The sequence below is a fragment of the Temnothorax longispinosus genome, chromosome 1, assembly GCF_030848805.1.
Source record: "Temnothorax longispinosus isolate EJ_2023e chromosome 1, Tlon_JGU_v1, whole genome shotgun sequence".
Taxonomy (NCBI): Eukaryota; Metazoa; Arthropoda; class Insecta; order Hymenoptera; family Formicidae; genus Temnothorax; species Temnothorax longispinosus.
The window spans coordinates 7,483,320-7,503,167 of record NC_092358.1 but is presented as its reverse complement, the minus strand read 5'-3'; the positions used below and the strand labels follow the sequence as shown (position 1 = coordinate 7,503,167).

Here is a 19,848-nt window from a genome sequence, read left to right as displayed (position 1 = left end):
ATTGATCGGTCATTTTTATAATTTCGATTGAAAGTATCGGATTAGCCGTTTGTTAATTTTCGAACGAATTGTCCGATTATTTATAGACCCGGATTTTACTCTCAGTGTACTCTCTAAATCTGAATCAGTGAAAATCTGAATCACTAGAATGACATACTTTAAACTGATATCAGTCTAAAGTAAGCCACTCCAGTGACTTTTTACTGATTCAGATTTAGAGAGTATAACGACACAAATTTTTACGTTTTTTCCATTATCTAAAAATCCTGTACGATCGTAATATATCCATCGAAGGACTTCTGCTGTCATAAAAACATGTCTTTATCCGTCATTGAAATCTACTGACTTTAATCTCTGTCGGTCGAACGCACTTGTTAGCGGTGTACCACTCGCTGGCGATGCTAGGAAACACGCTTTAGCGATCTAACGGGCAAATCGGCAATGCAGGGGTGATTGCCAATGGCGGATACAAATAAGCAACAAGGGCGACAGTCCACGGGGAGCCCGCGGGCAAAAGGGAGCGTTTGTTCGATCTAACAAACAAGCTATTCTCCCGACCTACCTAGGGGGTGCCTTCTTCTAGGGGCATTTGCGTCGGCGGTATTTACATTTCGTTGGGCTATATTATCTCGCCCAACGTTTCCCCACCGGAAATCAAAGAATAAAATCATCATAGAATTGTCTCTACTAAAAGACATGTATCAATTGATGCTTGCAGTCATCCGGTCTGTATTCTGGATACTTAACATAATTACAACTCATCAGTCGTAATTATTAACTGAGGAGTTAAGGTCATCAACGTACATCAGATCTTTTTTGTCTAATTGGTTTAAATGAGAGTCTCTAATATAGTGGTTTGGAAATTATGATTAACGAAAATGATTATATTAAATGTGAGTCGAATTAGGTGTATTTTTATCGCTGTATTATAATAAATTCCCTCAGAAAATCGTTATTATGTTATTATACAATTAAGTTGATATGAAATTTGGATGCTATTATGTAAAGAAAATTTAGTCTTTAAGCTTGCTATTTGCTCGAGTATTCATGATATACTTTATACGAAACCTATTTTTGATCAAACGTAACATATATACTGATATTATATTTATTTCATCAATCGATATTATATTATTTCCTGTCAGATTCAATATATCCCCGTCACATTCTGAGCAATCGTTCGGTTGTATCACCGTTGATCTTTCGCACAAATATGCGAGGAAATTTCCAAGTTCGAGGTTCCTTGCCAAAGAGACAAAGGAAAAATCGAGGGAATGTAGATCTCTCCAAAAGGCGAGGAGCAAAGAGGCAGGACAAAGACGGGTGCCTTTGTCCATACCAGCGAGTCCTCCATGTTTACGGCGTCAGAGAGTCGTTCGTAGAGCGGCTTATGTTCTGCAAAGCGACGCAATAAAATGAAAACGAAACGTCGCACCCTGGAGTACGAAGGGAAAGGGGCCGGCCAAGGGATAAATCCGGAAATAAATCAGACTGTGGGGGGTGCGGCGGGCGTCGAAGTTCGTCCCGCCGCCATTCTTTACGATACCGGCTCGGGTCCACACGAGGATTATCTGTATTAGATATTTTATCGGTCCACGACGAGACCTCGATAATTTCGTCGTCTCCTCGCGGGTCTCCGATGTGTCAGGGGCGGTGAAGCCATATCTTTGCATCGCGTGCGATTTCCTTATCACGCACGCGGCTTAGAAGATATAGGTACACCGGAGCTTGATAAGTCGATACTTATCAAATTAGGTCATACATCACCGATGTAAATATCTAGTTATAGTATAATGTGTGCACGGAAAGAAAAGGTTTTGCTGCAACAGCAAATTTATTTGGTAAATATGGGACAACTAACATTTTTTGCTGCAAGAGCTAATTAATTTTGCAATCATAGTAAAACCTTTTGTTGTAATAGCAAAAAGTTTTTCTGAACTTTGCTATTGCAGCAAAAGGTTTTGCTATTATTGCAAAATTAATTAGTTCTTGCAGCAAAAAATGTTAGTTGTCCGTATAGTAGCAAATCCTTTTTTTTCCGTGTGGTTTTTTAATGCCTTGTGCTCTTCTGCTTCAGCAATTCTCCACGATCGAGAAATACAATTTTCAAATTATGCTTCAATGTCGTAAAGTAAATTGGAAAATTTAGGTTATTTAAAAATGTCATCGACGAGAATTATTTGAGGACACTTTATGAGATTTTATCGTCAATAACTGGGGACATTTCTAGGCTAGATTTCATAAATACACATGTAATAAGAGTGGCACAGCTGCGTGGGTATACATATATGCGAAATAACGAGCTCTCCACCCGATTCGATCGCTATTCTCACCTCGTTCGCGCCATTTCAGTCGTGCGCCGTTAACAAGCCGTTTCTCGCAAGCATTACCGTTATACAAACGCGCTCGACAATTGCGCCCGTTGCCAAGCTCCCTTCGATTCACGTCTCCTCCTTTTCTCAATGTTTGCCATGATTCGACGAGAACCGTATCTCCATCGTCGACGAAACGAAATCTGGCATGTTGGCCTCGATGTTGGCATTTACAATGGATATCTTGTGCTTATTCGCTAATCGTTGTACGAAAGGATGTACATGTTATATAGTTACTAATAAATGTCAAGTAGTATGGAATTAAATATGATATTTAATTTTTGTTTATTTTTAATATATCTTTCATATAAGAATATTGATCCTTGTGTAAGAAACTTCTTTTTGGAAAGCAACAATTTTGTGTAATATCACATTATAGTAATATTAATATTTTAAATAATTCCTTATTATTTAGCAAATGATATTTTGTTGTAATTTGCTAAATTTCTGCATCGAGATGTTTCCTGCAAATTTATAAAATCTTAAACGACATTTTACACAAATGTATGATTTTATTTGTTTCACAAGCATTGTCAATGCACTATAAATGCAAGATACCTTACTTGAGTTCGCTTGATCAATATTTTTGTTTGTAATCAAATTAATTCCAATTACACAATTACAATTTTAAATGAATCATTGCTGATATTTAAATTCCTGTTCTTCTCTAAACTCCGCTCGCTTTTAACTGTTATTGCCGACAAATGAGAACGAGATGCGAAAGTTACGTGCATTTTACGTGCATTTTCACCGTGTCTTTATTAATTCTCACTAGCATATTTTGTGCAAGCTATGCATAGGAATTTCGAATAACTTGCTTATTTCCATTCTCGTTCAGGAAATGTATATAGTTAAAAGATATCTTTTAGACAACTCGTCTGATGTAAAAAAAAGCAAATTTGATTTCTTAAGCGCTGTTAGAAATTTAGCTTAAAATTTAATTATTTATGCTGATATTTAATGTTGAAAACGAGAAACAGATAATTGAAATTCGGTATATGTTTATCGTACAGTTTTATAAATAGAAGTTCTATCCTTTTGTCTTAATATCGTGTTCTGAAATACAATTACTTGTAGAATGAAAAGACAGAAAAGAAGGTAATTATATTTATTGGTTCAAAGTGCATTGTTTCCTGAGGACTGTTTACACCTAATTAGAACGTTACGGTTATTATATATATATCTATCTAGTTAATATAATATATGTATATCTATAATACGGCCGAGGTGGCCACATAGCGCGTCAATAAAACCGGGCGAGTTGAATCGACGGAAGTTTATAGACCGATTAAGTTGTGGGAGTTGTTCGCAAAACAATGTTCGTTCCAAGTATACGAGCTCTTCATTCGTGAACACTGTGCAACTTTAGACGACCGACGAATGAACCGTTTCGCATAACACGCCTTTTACTTGCATGCCATCTAAACTTCCACGATAACGATTTTTTTTATACGCCGTGTATAACTTTACTAAAGATGTACGATTGAAGAAGTAAAGACCTCTTTTAAACCGTAAGAAAGATAATTTGAAGAAGTAAAGACCTCTTTTAAAGCGTAAGAAAGATAATTTGAAGACAAAGTTGTTTCCTTCTTTTATCTTATGAATAATTTAGCAATGCATAGCATATGGGGAGAAATTTATTTAAAATATAAATTGAAATAAATTTTAAATATATAAAGCGATATTAATTTTAAAAGAAGAATATGTCTAAAATGGAAACACTATAAGTATTAGAAGAAAAAACTTAAATATTCTGCACATAAATTTTCTATTTCTCTGATTAACAGAAGAAAATTGTTGGCATGAATTCAGAAATTATGTGGAACAAACGTCTAATATATCTCATGCAAAAATAAAAACAAAAAGGGAGAAAGAAGTCTATTTTTCCCACCGGCCTCGTGACATTTTCCATGCGTTGCGTATCCCACAATTTACTACGAGATTTGCGACGTGTACGAGTGCACGGTGCGCGCGTGATATTTGCAAAATAGACGCAGAACGGCAGTCTCTCTGCCGCCAATTATGGCAGGAACGTGAGCGCAACTTCGTATACTTGCTCCTTCGTACACTTACTCGAGACGAATGACGGGGGACGACGCCGAAACTCTCCGTCGCTTGTGTTCGCAGTTTCTCGTGCCGGTAACAAGTGCGCGCTCCGTGCGAATCTGGCGAAATGCGCGACGCTCGCATTTCGGGGATTTGCAGCAACTGTTACGCACGTTATTGTACGCGACGGAGGAACGGAGCACGAAGATGTAGTCATCGTCAAGGAATTTTAATTAGATCTTTCGCGTATTTTATTTTATTAAATTTCTCTCAGAAGAAGTATTGTCCTTGAATCTAAAGATCTAGTACCACAAATTTAGCAGTTTATTTGTATAATTTTACGGTATTAATAAAATATAATGTTACATCTTATATAAGAGTAAAACATGAGAAATATAAAAGTATTTATTATATAAATAATATGACAATACATTATTCGCAAAATTGTAAAAATAGATAATAATTGATTATATATCAATTTTATATCGCCGTACTCTAAAAATACTACATATTGATTATACTATATATATTGTATTAATTTTGAAATATCGACTAACAATGTGAAGAGTTACAATATAGCTTTTTTAGTTCTTAACAATAAAATTAACAATGTTAAAAGTAAGAGAGAGAGAGAGAGAGAGAGAGAGAGAGAGAGAGAGAGAGAGAGAGAGAGAGAGAGAGAGAGAGAGAGAGTAAGAGTACTTAAAAGTTCGAGACACAAAGAAGATGGATGAGCGAAGGCTTTCGACTTTATTTCTCTTCTTCGGTTCTTCCTGAAAAACCGGAAAACGAACAGTAGAACGAAGAAAGCCGTGCAACGGTCATTAACTCGCACATCTTGTGGAGGCGTATACGTCAGAACATATAACGCCGACGTATTCTCCGGAGGATTCAGATCAATCTAACGTGACGTCGATTTGACCAGCCATCACGCGCTCCTTTTTCTTGATTGCCCACAAGGAGACGACACCGGAATCCTCTGCACGTCCTATTGCCTTATTCTTTTCCTTCCGGCAATTCTTTGCCTTCGCGTTCTCCTTTCTTCTTTTCTTCTCAGACCCGCGATCATTCCGAAGCGGATATCAGAAGGCGGACTTGCATCCTTTCTATTTTCTCGCCGATTGAGATTCTTTCTCTCCATCCGCCGAATTTCCAGCTATCTGACTTATTTCAGAGATCAGAGGCCGGGCGTTTGTCTTGGTTTAGAACGAATTGTTATAGGATTGAGAGTGATAAGGATAACCGTGGAACGGATTACATAAAGTGCAGGGATAAAGTGTACTCAGACGGCGCATTGTCGGCGCACGTTTAATGCTAAAAGCGCCAGCCTGATATCGTGTTGCCACTTTGGGTTTTAGAGAAACTATTTTTGCTAACTAATCTTTCTCGGTCCTTTTCAGAGAGAATAATAGGTTTTATGGTCACTTTAAGTGTAACCTTTTAAAGACACCCATTAGTGCTTTTTGTGCTTTATTGTAATTCCACAAGTTGCATTTAACTTGTGGAATTTATCTCACTCAAAAGCAAGATTTAGTAAAATTTTCTTCCAAAATAAAAAAAAAGTTCACTTTTTTTTTTTTGAGAATTTTCAATGCGCAATGATTGAACTATATGCATATATTTCAGTATTTTCATCTTCATTTTTTATAAAAGACTAAAATAAATATTCGAATTTGTAATTTTTAGCTATTTATAGTATAAATATAATTTATAGTATAAATATATAGTATACTCGAATATGTTTTAAGACTTTTAAGTTGTTAAATAAATATTTTCAAACGTGATTTCTTTTTAAACGATTCGAAGGCTGGAGCTATAAAACTTTATGTACGATACGTACGTGTCAGTATTTTATGATCCGGTAAAAATTTCAAATTGTGGTCGACCGAAGATTCGAAAGCATCGAAAGAAGATTTTTAGTGCACCATTTCTCGGTTCTCCTTTTTCTACCGTCTATATAGAGATCGCGGAGCGAGACCGCACGATTTACTGGCGATCGAAAGCTTCGAAACGCGCGACTGTTCACCTCGCTCGGAGGGGCAGCGATCTCGTAATTCTTGTCACGATGGAAAAGTACACTTATCGGGCGTGGAGAAAAGCGAGAGCGAGCGTGCGCGCGCACGGTCAAAACGAGACGACGGGACATTTCGCGGATGAAAATTTACGAACGACGGTTCGGAGATCGCGTGGGCGTTGCCCCGAGATTCATCTTGTTTCAGACAGGTTGTGGCCACTTCTACGCGTTACAAATAGAACTCTCCACGTTGCTCGCAAACGTGCTACCACCTTGTGCGTCGCGTCGTAGATCTTCCGGGGCGTCGTTTTACATGAGGTAATCCGCGGCTAAAAGAACAGGGGCGGAAGGGCAGGGAGGGACGGGGATATATAATTTCAGCGGAATTAACGACGAAGTCGTGCTTAATCCACCGATGCACTTTGCAGACTCTAAATGATCCTTGCAACGCACATAATTTTCCCAACAGTGTAATGGTACGAGTTATTTATTAAATAGTTAAGCAGTCGCAGCGGCTCTTTACTCTCATTCGGGTAATCTGTTTTCCCGACAACAATGGAAATGTTTTCCATCTCTGGATAAAACCATGTCGTTAATATTATACTATTATATGTAAATATATGTGAAAATAATGTAAATATTTTATTATATGTATATGTATAATATTTATATTGCGCATTTTACATATACATCAATATATTTGTTATACAATTAAAGATAAAAAATTTTTAAAACTAAACATTTATCTAAAAAAATTATTTTATTTGATTTCGTACGGATACTATGAGATACGGTAGATGAAAATGTCCTGCTGGCCGATCAATTACGACTGACGGCGCGAGAGAGGGACAATAATAGAGCGATTCGGAACGGAAGAAGAGAGAATGAGAGAGAAAAGAGGTAACATTCTTCGACATGGGTATTTATTTTCGGCCAATTAGCGGCATTCCGCGACGCAAATATCCCCCTCGCTCGTCCGCGGATTGCATAACCCGGCGTGGAATTTGAAGAACGGAAATAGAGAAAAAAAAAAAGTATGCGTGCGTGAAGAAGAGACAGGGAATGAAAGAAAAGCGGGCTTCTCTAAGCGAAAGGGATAAGCAGAGAGAGGGAGAGAGAGAGAGAGAGAGAGAAGAGGACCGAGCGAAGACACGTCGGCACGCGACACTCTTCAGCTCGATGTCTGTCTTTTGCTCCTCTGTCTCATCTCAAACGACGCGCAACCGTAACGTATGCGAGAAAAGTATCATGTTTATCGCGGGCTCTTCTAATTCTTGTCTTTGACGGGCGGGCCAGAGTATCCGAAGGATGCAGCGATCGAATTGATCTCGGTGACCTTCGCTGGCGCATTGTTTTAGAGCTCTTTTGTCGATCGATCCTTCTACCGATTCATGTCATGCAAAAGACTTATTTGATCTACGATTTTCATTTTTATTATCTTATTGTTTCGTTCTTCGTGATTGATACGGATTAGCATTAAAAGTACCTGTCGAGTAACGGTTCTTCAAGGAATTAATAAATGTCCTTTTCCAGTTTGTCGATCGTACGCAATATGGAGCGATAATCTTTAGCTTGAAAGCCCGTTGACGAGTAGTCGCGCGACCGTAAAACGTGACTTTAATCGTTCTGTATGCCGCTCGTAAGATATATCGCGTTTCGTGTATATTCCCGGACGAACTGGATTTTACCGTTTCGAAATCGGACGGAAGTGCGGACGGGACCTGCAGACGGATTCCTGCCTCCAGGACCGCTCGGCCGTACGCCGTGCCGTAGTCGTAAAATATATAGCCTTTAATTTATATCCGAAGTTCGAGTGAAACGGCGGATCACGGAGGAGCGGGATTCGCGTTCGCCTCTAACGAGATTGCTTTCCTATCCTCCGGTCTTCCCTCCGTCTACACGCAAGCAAATCCGACGGAAAGGAATCGTTTCCCCGGTGTGCCTGAACACGAAAAAGCCCATAGTTGGCGCTTTTAGTGACTTCAGGTTGTTAAAGAGAGTTCCGCTTTTAGAGAAATGATACGAGGACGGGATTTGTAGGATTGTGGAAATTATTTCTAGTATAAGTATATGTCGTGGTATTAAGCCCTTGTCTAACTGATCGAAAAGTTAAAGTCTTTGAATAATTGATTAGAAAAAAAAAATTCAATAAACTCAAGCGAAATAAAGAGAATGATGCTTTGAATACTGAATTAAGTTTTCTCTCTGTATACAAGTGTCTCTCAGTACGAATTTTAAGAATAGCGTATGGTCTTGCGACAGGATTTGTAAACCTAACGCGCGAGATTGGACTCGCGCCGAAATTCTCTCACGCGTGCGGTATTCCATTATCTTCACAGACGAAACAGACGTATCTCTCTCGCGCACGGTCTTAAGTTAATTCAAAGTATCCGTCGCGCTTGTTCACGCCTCCGAACGTATAACCGCTTTTTCCCCTCGCGGCAGACTCCCCGTAATTCGCGCCAACTCTCGACGCTGATTTGTGTCCGGCGATGCCGTCCAATATTTCACCGCGATGCGGGGATGCAGTTGCCACATATGCGGTGTGACTGTCGCGTCGCATCCTGAAGACGAACTCTGCGACGAAATTGGAACTTTTTTCCTCTCCTCAGCGGGGAATTCAATCGAACGCTCGCGACCGCCTCGCGACGTCTCTTTCGCGACGATCGTCCAATTTCGCACGCAGCCGCGTTATAAATAGACGCACCGCGTGCAACACTGTCTGCCACGCTGACATTGGTGGCATTTTTGAAATTCATGAAATGCTCTTTCGTCTGGCTCCCATCGCGATCTCCTCTCTGCGCTACTTTGTCCCCTTTTTCTGTTACCACTTGCTTTCCGCACGAAGACTCGACTACATATATTTAATTTCAATTTATGAAAGCTCGTGATGTAGGAAATATTTAGTATAAAATGTTCGGTGTATTTAAAGTAATATAAAATTTAGACTCTTTCAATATTTATTTCTCCTCTTACTTCACAATTTTACTAGCAGAAGTAATTTTAAGTGGAACTTTTTAAGTGATCTTAAAGACTATAGCGATTAAGACTAGCGAAAATTTAATAAAACAATTAATTTTTTTGTAATTTTGTTATAAAAGTAATTTTAATTGGAGCTTTTTGAGTGATCTTAAAGAGTGTTTAACGAAAATTTCACGAAACAGTTTTGTTGTAATTTTATTTGTTATAGAGATATTTTCTTAATTATTATTAATTAACATTATTAGAATAATTAGTGATATGAGTGTTAGAATCTCTGCAGATATATACGAATTAGAAGATCATTTTATTACAAGATTGCTCGAGAAATTGATGATTTTTATGAATTGTCTTCAATTTGAATAAATCTCTCTACTTTACTTATATAAGTATCTATATCCGTCTAAATTCGCAGACGGAAGTAAAAAGGTCGTCGACAAAATTTCTGCCGGTCCCCAGACACCTGCCTAGGAAATCGGTTTGGCGCTTATCCGAACACGTTCTAGATAGGCGGCAGCTGTCGCCTCCGTGTCGTCTGATGTTCCCTCGATCGAGATATCCTCGACTTTTCTCGCAGTAACCAACGCGGATAACAGCGAATCGGCGGGAATGTTGGCGGCTAACGATTTGCTAACGAGCCTTTTTCTCGTCTTCTTTTCTTTTACTTTCTCTGGCGACCATTACTTGCAGAATTAAGTAGCCCTATCCTTATCTCTCTTTCTCTTACGACGAGGACGAGTAATGGTCAAAGGCTTACGATCTTGTAGACGCGGCTTTTACGGCCACGAGGATCGTACTCCCGCTTTTACTCGACCGACCCGGCAGCCGTTTGCTCCCGGTAACAGTGATCGTCGTTGCTAATAAATCGTTACCGCTGACGCGCGACATCCCGAGAAAATGTGACTCTGCTATATTCGCTTTTATCTTTTTTTCGAAAATATCGAGAATATAAAAATATCAAAAGAACATAAAAATACATTTCTATTCATATATAGTCTGAGTGCAACTTTTAATAGTTGGGGCAACTACAATAGTTACAATTGAAGTTCTGCAATACGGAATCAACTCCAAAATCTTTCGGCTAGAACCAATTTCGCGAAATAAGAAGAAATAAAATTCCGTGCCAACGTAATTTCTTTCAAGTATAATGACCGAAATATAATTCTCCTCAAATACAATTTTATATGTTACGTGAGTTTTTAGAAAGTCTTTTGTCCACAAATACAGAATAAAAATCAATACAGAACTAAAAATTATGAAAATGACGCTTGGTTCCTTATTGCATAACTGCATCCAATGATCCAATTAATTTAATTGTCATTTGACATTGCTAAATATAGGCTGAGATTTTTGCTCTTTTTTGCAGAGAGTATCAGCAGTTCATAATATTGTAATTAACTTTAAACACACATTTATTTTGAAATATTATATAGTATTTTTGCTTGAATCTTTTTTTTGACTACTATCTTGATCTTGTGACAACTATATCGTACAGAGTTAGCGCGGCGAGTGATCGACGCCAACGTTCCTGACACTGGCCCGTTCAGCCCAAGAGAGCTGCTAAACGATTAGGCCGCACGGCACGGCACGGCGCGGCGGCGCGCGGCGTCTCGCGACGTCGATCAGCGCGACGCTGACGCCGCCGTCGTCGCCTGGGTGGCCGGTTCAACCAGATACCTCGCGGGCGAACCACCGTAACAAACCGCGGTGAAACCGTCGCTCTTCGTTCTCTGCCAATTATCGTCGCGATTTATTCAAGACGCTTCGCCCGCCCGTTCCTTCGTCCGTCCATCTTACTATAGGCTGCAATTATTCGCGGTTTCCCAGTCGCTTCCGGTTGCCCACCCGCCTGGTTTCCCTTCCCTCTCTGTGTGTGCCTCCCTGCCCCTCGGAAAATTCGGTCGATGAACCCGCAACTGATCTCGTCTTCTCGTCCCGGCGAATCGTCGGGTAATTACCGGTGTCGTACCGGAGAGGGTGAGGCGAGGTGAGGTGAGATGAGGTGGGATGTTCCTCTCTGGCAGCCGTTCGCGGAATACTGATTGGGAGTAATTACCGTGACGGTAGAGAGAACGCCGACGAATTTAACATTCAATAACGAAACGCTCGTGCGCGTCACTTCGGCCTGGTGCGGTATATACCTGAGGAGTAAAATTCTAAAGCGAGAAAAGGGAATGACAGAGAGATTCGTCGTTAATGCGTTCTCGTTAAAGCGTTTTGCGCACAACACGCACTGTAGGTACTATGTTCCTGAATTTATATTTAGATTCTAATATTATATTTAACTTGTTATACGAAAAAATTACTGGATTTCTCGAAGGGTTTTAAATGAAGTTTGATTCTAAGTATATCTGACATTTGAAGAGCGAGACGCAATAAAAATGTAATGCATTTCAATTTAATTTATAATTGAACCAAACTTAGCTCTGTAAGATTATCCATCTTAAGATTACATATCAAGATTGTTTCTTATAAAATCAACTCTTATTAAACTATTTCAACGAAATAAAATTTATGTACATTTTACGTATTTAATGATATAAATATATCATATGGAGACAGTTTTACAAACCGATTAATATGCGCACTGCAATTTTTATTTGTATTCTAAAGACTGTTTACGGCTGCAGCTATAGACTCGGTTGGCGCATTTAAATCGCGTTAAGGGGTTAAATGGATCCTCGCTCGAGCTCCCTTCTAACGTTAATTGATGCGCAAGGTTCTCCCGGCGGCAGAACGGCGGAGTTATGACCATTGGCCTGCAACGTCTTCGTCATGGTCTGGAAAGCGCGGTGGCGTCAACTCGTTAGCGCCATTATTACGATCGTACACACAAGTCGGCTGATGGTCGCCGCGCCGTCGGCGCCAAAACAGTGGTTTCGAATTACCCGAGGACACTGCCAAGAGGTGATGCGATACCGTTAAATCACCGGGCAGCTTTTGTAATTCGAGCTTGCGGAGGCGTCTCGCGAACGGGCGTCCCGGCGCTCCCCATTGGACTACGTCGATTAGTTCGTGAACCCGGTTAATTTCTGTAACGGTAAGTGAACACGTGGACGGGATTCGAAATTACACGATGTAGTCATTTCAACCGGATAACTCCGATTTGCTTTCTCCGTTATTGTTTATTTTAAGAATCTTCCGAAAGGGAAAGTTTGCGAAAGGGAAAATTTGGGTTTGGACAATTGTTAACATCGTAAAATGATGTATTTCTATTCCTGTTCTTTGTAAATCAAGCCCGTATAATAGTGTCAGCATAATAATTCTTCTCTCAAGTATGCGGATGATATAAAGCAGCTCGTTCTTTTCATCCCTCGGGAGTTTTAGTCTGTAAAGGGTTAATGTTGACTTCGTAAATGAGTTTAAAACTTACTCTGTGCGCGAGCAACAATTGTTGGACCAAACTCGCTAATGTTAGACTCTCATTTAGAAAGTTTATAATTGTATTTAAAAAATTTATGCGAGAATTCAGTGTAAATTTGCCGCTTCTACAAGCCAGATACGAAGAGTTAAGGCGAGTCGCGCATGGTCTCTTCTGCTTCTACAATATTTCAAGAGAATAATAAAGGTGCTGATTTTGAGTGTTATATATATGACGTATGTGTAGTATCTATATGCTTTTGCGCAAGACAAGCGTGAGACTGAAAAGGATTTATGGAGAACTCAATCTGAGAAATTTCTAATTTCCGGAGATGGAGCTTGATTTTAGTTTAATACAAAAAGTTGTAATTTTTTTAATTGGAAAACGTCTTTCTTTAAAAATTGAAAACAAGATTGAAAAATTTTTTTTTAAATAAAAAAAAATGATATATCGAAATCCATAGCGGCAATTTTACTTCGATCTTGCTGAAATTTTATTTTTAATTTTATTTGATAAATATGACAGATCGTTTGCACCAAACTCTAATTATAGTTTTATTTTTTTTTAAGAATCAGCGAATTAATTTTTTGGATTTTTTAAACGAAATAAATCTTAATTACACAAAATTTAATCTAAAACGTGATACTAATTCTACTATTACAATTTCTTATCATTTCGTAAGAGAATTATGAAAAGACTGGAGAGAAACAGGAAGGAATTTAAACGTTGGCTAGGATTTAAACTAAATCCTTACGTTGGGGAGTTTTCAGCGCAACTTTCCATTAATTCTCTTTAATCCGCTTTTTTCCAAGACTCTTGTACGGCGTCGAAGTTAGAGTTACGGGAAACGGTCGATGCGATAGTTAAAGGAAAAGGGCAAAACGGCAAAGTAATAGGCGGTAGGTAGGGAGAAAGCGAAATTTATTGCGGACAACTTCTTATCTGACAAATCTCTAGGGCGGGGTCTGATTGAGGGATGAATCTCCCTTTCGTTAGGCGAAGCCGTAGCATGGAATTATCGACATTCCTCGCTATCGACGGATTCGCTTAATGATTTTCTTGCATCTCTCCCGCCATTCAGCCATATCGCTTTAATTCCTCCCTCTTCTAACGGGAAAAAGTTATGTCTTGTGATATTGCCGAGTGCAATTAAAGCGTGCGACAAAATCTCCGCTGAGATATGTCTTATTATCTAATATTATACACTCATTTCTCAGTTCGTAAATTGCAAGAATATTTTTATTCTCAATTTTCTTGATATTGTTTTTTCATTAAAAAATTAATTGCGAGGGATTTAATAAATTTAATACTTATATTTTCTTTTTATATTAAACGCAATACTCACAGCAGTGTCACGGGTAAGTATATAGTAATACAAACCGTATATAGTCTTTCGACTTTTAGTAGCAAGAAAAAGTTCTCTTGACTCCTCTCGATAGGAAAATATAATTCCTTATCGGAACGGAGACGCGCGTCTAACGACTGAAAAGGAGAAACGAAAGACTCATAGATGCACGAAGGATATACGCTTCGAAAGAACGCTTTGAAATCGAATGTCAGAACTCTACGACTTACTACCCTTTGTCGAGGGAGCAAATTCGATTTTCTTGGAACGCTCTGAGGCGTCTCGGACATGCAGGAAAATTAGCCGCCTGATTGGCTACGAATACGAGTTCGAGTCCCTTATCTCTAGCTATACGAGAATCGAGCTAGAGATGCTATTTCATAATTTTTAAAAGAAAACTTTTATCTCTTTATCTTTTTCTGTTTTTGTCTTTTTTGAGTTTCTTCTAAGGATAACAAAAATGATTTTAATGTAAAAGAAATTTTATTAATTGAGATTATCACGAGGATTATCATATCGGAGCTTTAAATATATATTTTGTTTTTATAACAAGGTACTTCTTATAATTAGAAATAAAATATTTAAAATATGTGTGTATATATTAATAAATGATATATCTTAATGTAATACATAATTTCTAATTTGCAATTTATTGTGAAAATTAATTACTTAATAAGAAATTAAATGACTTATAATTGATGCGTCTTTTAAAATTATAAATTGTTTAACAGAACTAGAATTCAGAATATTTTTTAAATGCAAGCGCAAATTGTGCATTTCACGTGCACAATTGCTTCTCCGATCGCAATAAAAACGCACAGCGTTTCATTTCAACGACGTGGTCGAAGCTGGACCACTCATCGTCGTCCTGAGACAGGTCGGCCATTACGAGTCCTGTAACACGGTCGGGTAAAAACGACACCGTAAAAGCGAACGGGGTGAGCAATGCATCCTGACAGAAGCCGGCGGGGTCCTGTGGGAAATAGTGACGAGCCTCGCGCGCGCATTGCAGGGAACATGCCGAGTGCAAGGAAATTTAATATCTGAATCGACATTCCGTCCCCCTTTCATAACAGACAGCTCGCGTTGATTCGACCGAGCAGCATCACTGTGTATTATCGATTCGCTCCTGAGACATCGATACGTTTGCTATCTCGTTTACTTCCGTCCACAGTGCGAAATCAGTTCGACGTGGTAGGTCGAAAATACTGTACACCATGTACAAATAAACCTAATGTTTCTTAATTTTTAATTCGCAAATAATTATTTTGGCGAGATTGATTACTTTTATTACTATATAACTTTCGTAAAAAATAAATCGTTGCTCAAAATTTGTCTAAATTTTTTAAAATTAGAATTGAATTGATCTGTTTGATTAGAATTAATTTAAAAACGAAAAAAATATGCAGAATATTTCTACGCAACTTGACACAATATTCTGATCCTTTTCTCTATTTCCCGATGGATTAAACAGATTTTATTTTGGACTATGATTTCTATAGAATGTGATATTCCATTTCGGAGATCACCAAAACGAAATGGAGTTCTGACCATCTTGGATCATTTTGGATCTGTCGATGTTCCGGAGGTTCTGCAAGTTCGGTTACGTCTGTCGAAGTAACTATTGTTCGATGAGGAAAGAAAATGAAAAATGACACAGTGGATCATGTCTGAGCTTGTAAATAACTTCCGACTTAAACTTAGGCACGTATTATAATTCGAGAGATGAAAGTTTATTTCTGGAATTTCCATACTTTTGCAGTTACTACTTTTCCCTGAAAAGGATGGGATATGAATATTTCATATGATTTCTGCGTTATAACTTGTATACTTCTGCAAATATCTGAATGAAGAGCTCTCGCGCCCTCGCAAGAATTCTCCATTTATGAACGTTTAATTTTGCATTCAATTTGAAGCACTGCTGAAAACCTGCGATCCACCTTTCTCTCGTGGCAATTTGAGAAAATATTTATCGTGTCTCGATCGGAGAGAGCACTTTGTGCCCAATTCACGTCGATCGTCCTTAATTGAGAAGACTATAGCTTCGTAGCTTCTCGACGCTATTTATCGTCCCTTCTATATAGCAGCCGGAGGCGGCACATGTCCCTGCCGTTTCGAAACGACTTTCTGGGACCCTTCGGAACGGATTCGCCCTGTGCTCGCCATCGACGACACTTTAGGGACGCTTTTTCACGAGTCGCCGCCGCCGCCGCCGCCGCGCCGCCGCTTTCCCGGCTCGCTCGTTGCGGATTAAAACCGATCGAAAGCGACTAGTCGTGAACTTTGCTACTCGTGCTTGTAACTCGAGAAGCCTGACCTTTTGGCCTTCTTCGGGCGAAACGATTCTTAGTGCGAGAATCGCGTAATCCTCTTTGCCGCGGTATAACTGGGTTTGCGAGTTTTATTCCCTTCATATTCCCGTCGTTTCTTTTTTTTTTCACAGTGAAACCAAACGCGTGCATCGGTTTGCTGTGATGTGCTCCACAAAGCCAACGGGCTGTAACTTTTTGCGTTGAAACTTGGTTAATGAAACAATCCGGGTTAGCGTTGCTCTGTGTGTAACGCGAGTTGCGTTGGAACGCAACTGTGGCTCGCGGATTATATTTTTTTTTATGCTGATGGCGATTGACGCGGAGTTACCTCCGGCAACTCTGATGTGTGATTCGACGTACACGTCCGACAATAATAATGCGCTGCAAATTTTACATTTCGAGAGGATCAGTTATTATAACGAAGTGATTAATTTAATGATACATGTTTGTATATATATTACAAGGCACATGCTCTCTTTTTATAATTTTCAAACTTTTGTCGGTCTTTTGGCAGCAAAATCGAGGACTTCACGGAACCTTCGTCGATTTATATAAACGATAACGTAAAAAGAACTGGCCTATGAATTTTGTAATTTAAATTAATTAACGTCATTCATATCGCGCGTTTGCTCGCAATCCGTCGAGTGCGAATCTATCTGGCGAACGACGCGCCGGTGGCAGAAACAACGGGGCCATTATAAGGCGCTTTAGTCCGAGAGTAAGTTGGACCATCTCGCGCGCGGTGGTCGCGGACCGCGCGCGACTTGTCTCAATTTACAGGAACGACGCTGGCATTCCGGCGGGCCGGACGACGGCGCTAATTTATATTAATTTTAGACACGGTATATATTCGAATTAACGCGTACCGCGGCCAGCGCGCGCTCGTGCTGCTTTTTCAGCATTCCTGCGCGGGACGGACGGGAGAGAGAGAGAGAGAGAGAGAGAGAGAGCTCTCAACGCCGAAAATTCGTGGGACGAGTATTAGGCGAGACCGCCCGCAGAAATAAATCGACGAGAACATCCCCGTCAAAGGGAGACGCGACTTCTGGAATTAAACACAACTGTACTTGTGTATTTTATTAATATGTGCCACTCCCAATTAGTTTATTTTCTTCCACGTAGATACGTCGTATCTTCGGGGTTGAAGAATTCGGGAATAATTAGGCCATGCGAATTATCGAGCAAGGACAATGCATTTTTCACGACGCGCGTCGTGTAGCTGAGTTGCAATTTCCCAGACGATCGATAACTTAATTATGTAGCACCAGGAATTCGCATCGTCTCCCAAGGGGTTTCGTTAAATATTCTGCGATACAAGAAGCGAGCGAAGCGAGTTGCCGAGAGAACGGCAATTAATCCCTAATTATTCCCGTTGTAATTGAACCGACGAATTGCGCCGAGCGGGTGAACGTTTCTGTAAAACTAAGATGGTATCGGCCGTTCGTTGGTTCGGAATTTATATTCTTATTATGTAGATATTACTTAATTAAAAAAAAATATACAAAATTGATAGAGAAAAGATTTAGTTTTTCTGTTAATACATCGTTAAATTTATAGCTTCAAATTGTACTCAATTTTTAACCGTTTCTATAGGTCGCCACTGGTTCTCCTTAATATGTTAATTTAACTAAACCGATAGAGTTAAAATAATACTGTTTTGTGCTCAAATAATAAATTTCGATACACATGGTAATTAAAAGTAACAAAATGTTATTTAACTTAAGCTATTGGTTTAAATTTCATCCTTTAATATTTGATAGTGTATAGAAGCGATATATTTTATCATCAATCATCAAAACGCACCGTGATCAGAGAGAAGGAATTTCCATAAAATTCATATTTTTTTAATCGATAGCCAAGCGTTTCTATATGCATTAATAGTAATATAATAATGATAAATTTATAAACATTACTGCGAGAGAGATATGCTTTGTGGGATCAGTCCGTTATGAAATGGGATTACACAATTGTTCCGCAATATCGAAGTCGTTTGATCCCCGCTGAATTTTTGGCGTCGGGGTGGCGAGGGGGGCTCGTGCCGCACGTTCGCCATTGATTTGCATAGCGGTGCAACGGGGTGCAACGGTATCGAGCGAAAGGCTACACGGTGGCACAGTGGCACCCGTGCGCGCGAATCGATGGACTGCGGTGCATCGCTCGCATATATATATATATATACGCGAGCGGGGCGCATGCAGAGCATTAACGCATCCGCGGACGCATACAAATTCCTGTCGACACGCTCTCTGAGGGACGTCTCTGTTCTGTCTGCTTGCAGATCCCTGCTTCCGCGTCCGTCCCCGCACGGCCGTATCAGCGTTTCGCCGCCGCATCCACAATGGCCGCCTGTTTATGGTGAGTGTGTGCGTTACGGTAATCTCATCAAAATCTCGGGTACTCGCAACTCGTGCGTTCGCGTAAAAGAGTCACGGTGCGGTCTCGCTTCGCGTGTACTTGGCGCGAGACACTACCGTGTCTCTTGATATTAATTTGCGCAACGTTTCTGACACGGACGATCAATTCTCTCCCCCTCCCCCCTCCGCACTCTCGAAATATTCAACTAAAATAGATTACGATCGAAACGCTCGTCTCCCGTCAAATGTCCGTAACGAAGTCTGCCAATAGTTCTTGTTGTTCAAATATTTGCAACGCTTGCAAATGGCTCTTTTGCGAGCTCGGCTTGCAGTTTGGTTACAGAGAGAAAAAAAGTACGATTTAGTTAAATCAAGCCAGATATGACGCCAGAATAAACGTGTCAAGTTTTTTAAATTTTAATATAGGTACATATTATCTATTTTTTATAGTAGATGTACATTTTTCACATATTAGATATTTTATTTTTTATATATTTTTTTATATTATTTTTTATGTTATATATCACGCGATATTTCTTTTAAATTTTTAAACATATTAAAAAATTTTAGAACATAGACACATTAGAGATTTATTATAATATTCTTGCTACACATTGAAATATTGGCCCGTAGAGATTCTCATTTTACGCCGTATTTATCAAGTACAGCGCTGATGGCGATGACACGATACTAAATATATCCAGGAAGTTTCTCCAAATCGAAACATAAATTTTACCCGAACGAACGAACGTGTATGTTCTTGTAAGTACATCCTAAATGCGATAGATCAGAGGCGCGATAGACGAGAAACTATCCAGCCCTCCGCGCGCTAAATCATCTCCGGGGCGAGAGACGTCGTGAAGCTGAACTTTCTTAAATCCGTCTTATCCGCTGAATTATGGTCGCGCGACAATGGCCGTCACGCGAGTTGCTTTCGGAACACGCCTAACTTGAACCCGAAGTCCCGTCGAGACGAAAAATGAAGCGTAGATCGTATAATAATCTATATAGAAGGTGTCTCCTCTCCTGCCGGATCAACCATTAAATTTATGGCACAATCTTTGC

The 19,848-nt window shown here is 39.5% G+C and overlaps 1 protein-coding gene across 4 annotated transcripts in view; it reads left to right on the top strand.

The window, feature by feature from the left end:
- Nucleotides 1-19,848, top strand: part of Bsk (mitogen-activated protein kinase dJNK) — a 153,255-nt gene that overhangs the window by 112,315 nt on the left and 21,092 nt on the right. For 2 of the 4 annotated variants that reach the window (XM_071770734.1, XM_071770753.1), the window contains one exon: nt 18,708-18,784. The exons of the other annotated variants lie outside the window; for them this stretch is intronic. The gene's annotated coding sequence lies outside the window, so the exon portion shown is untranslated. The remainder of the gene's footprint in view (nt 1-18,707; nt 18,785-19,848) is intronic. 4 annotated transcript variants of the gene reach the window in all.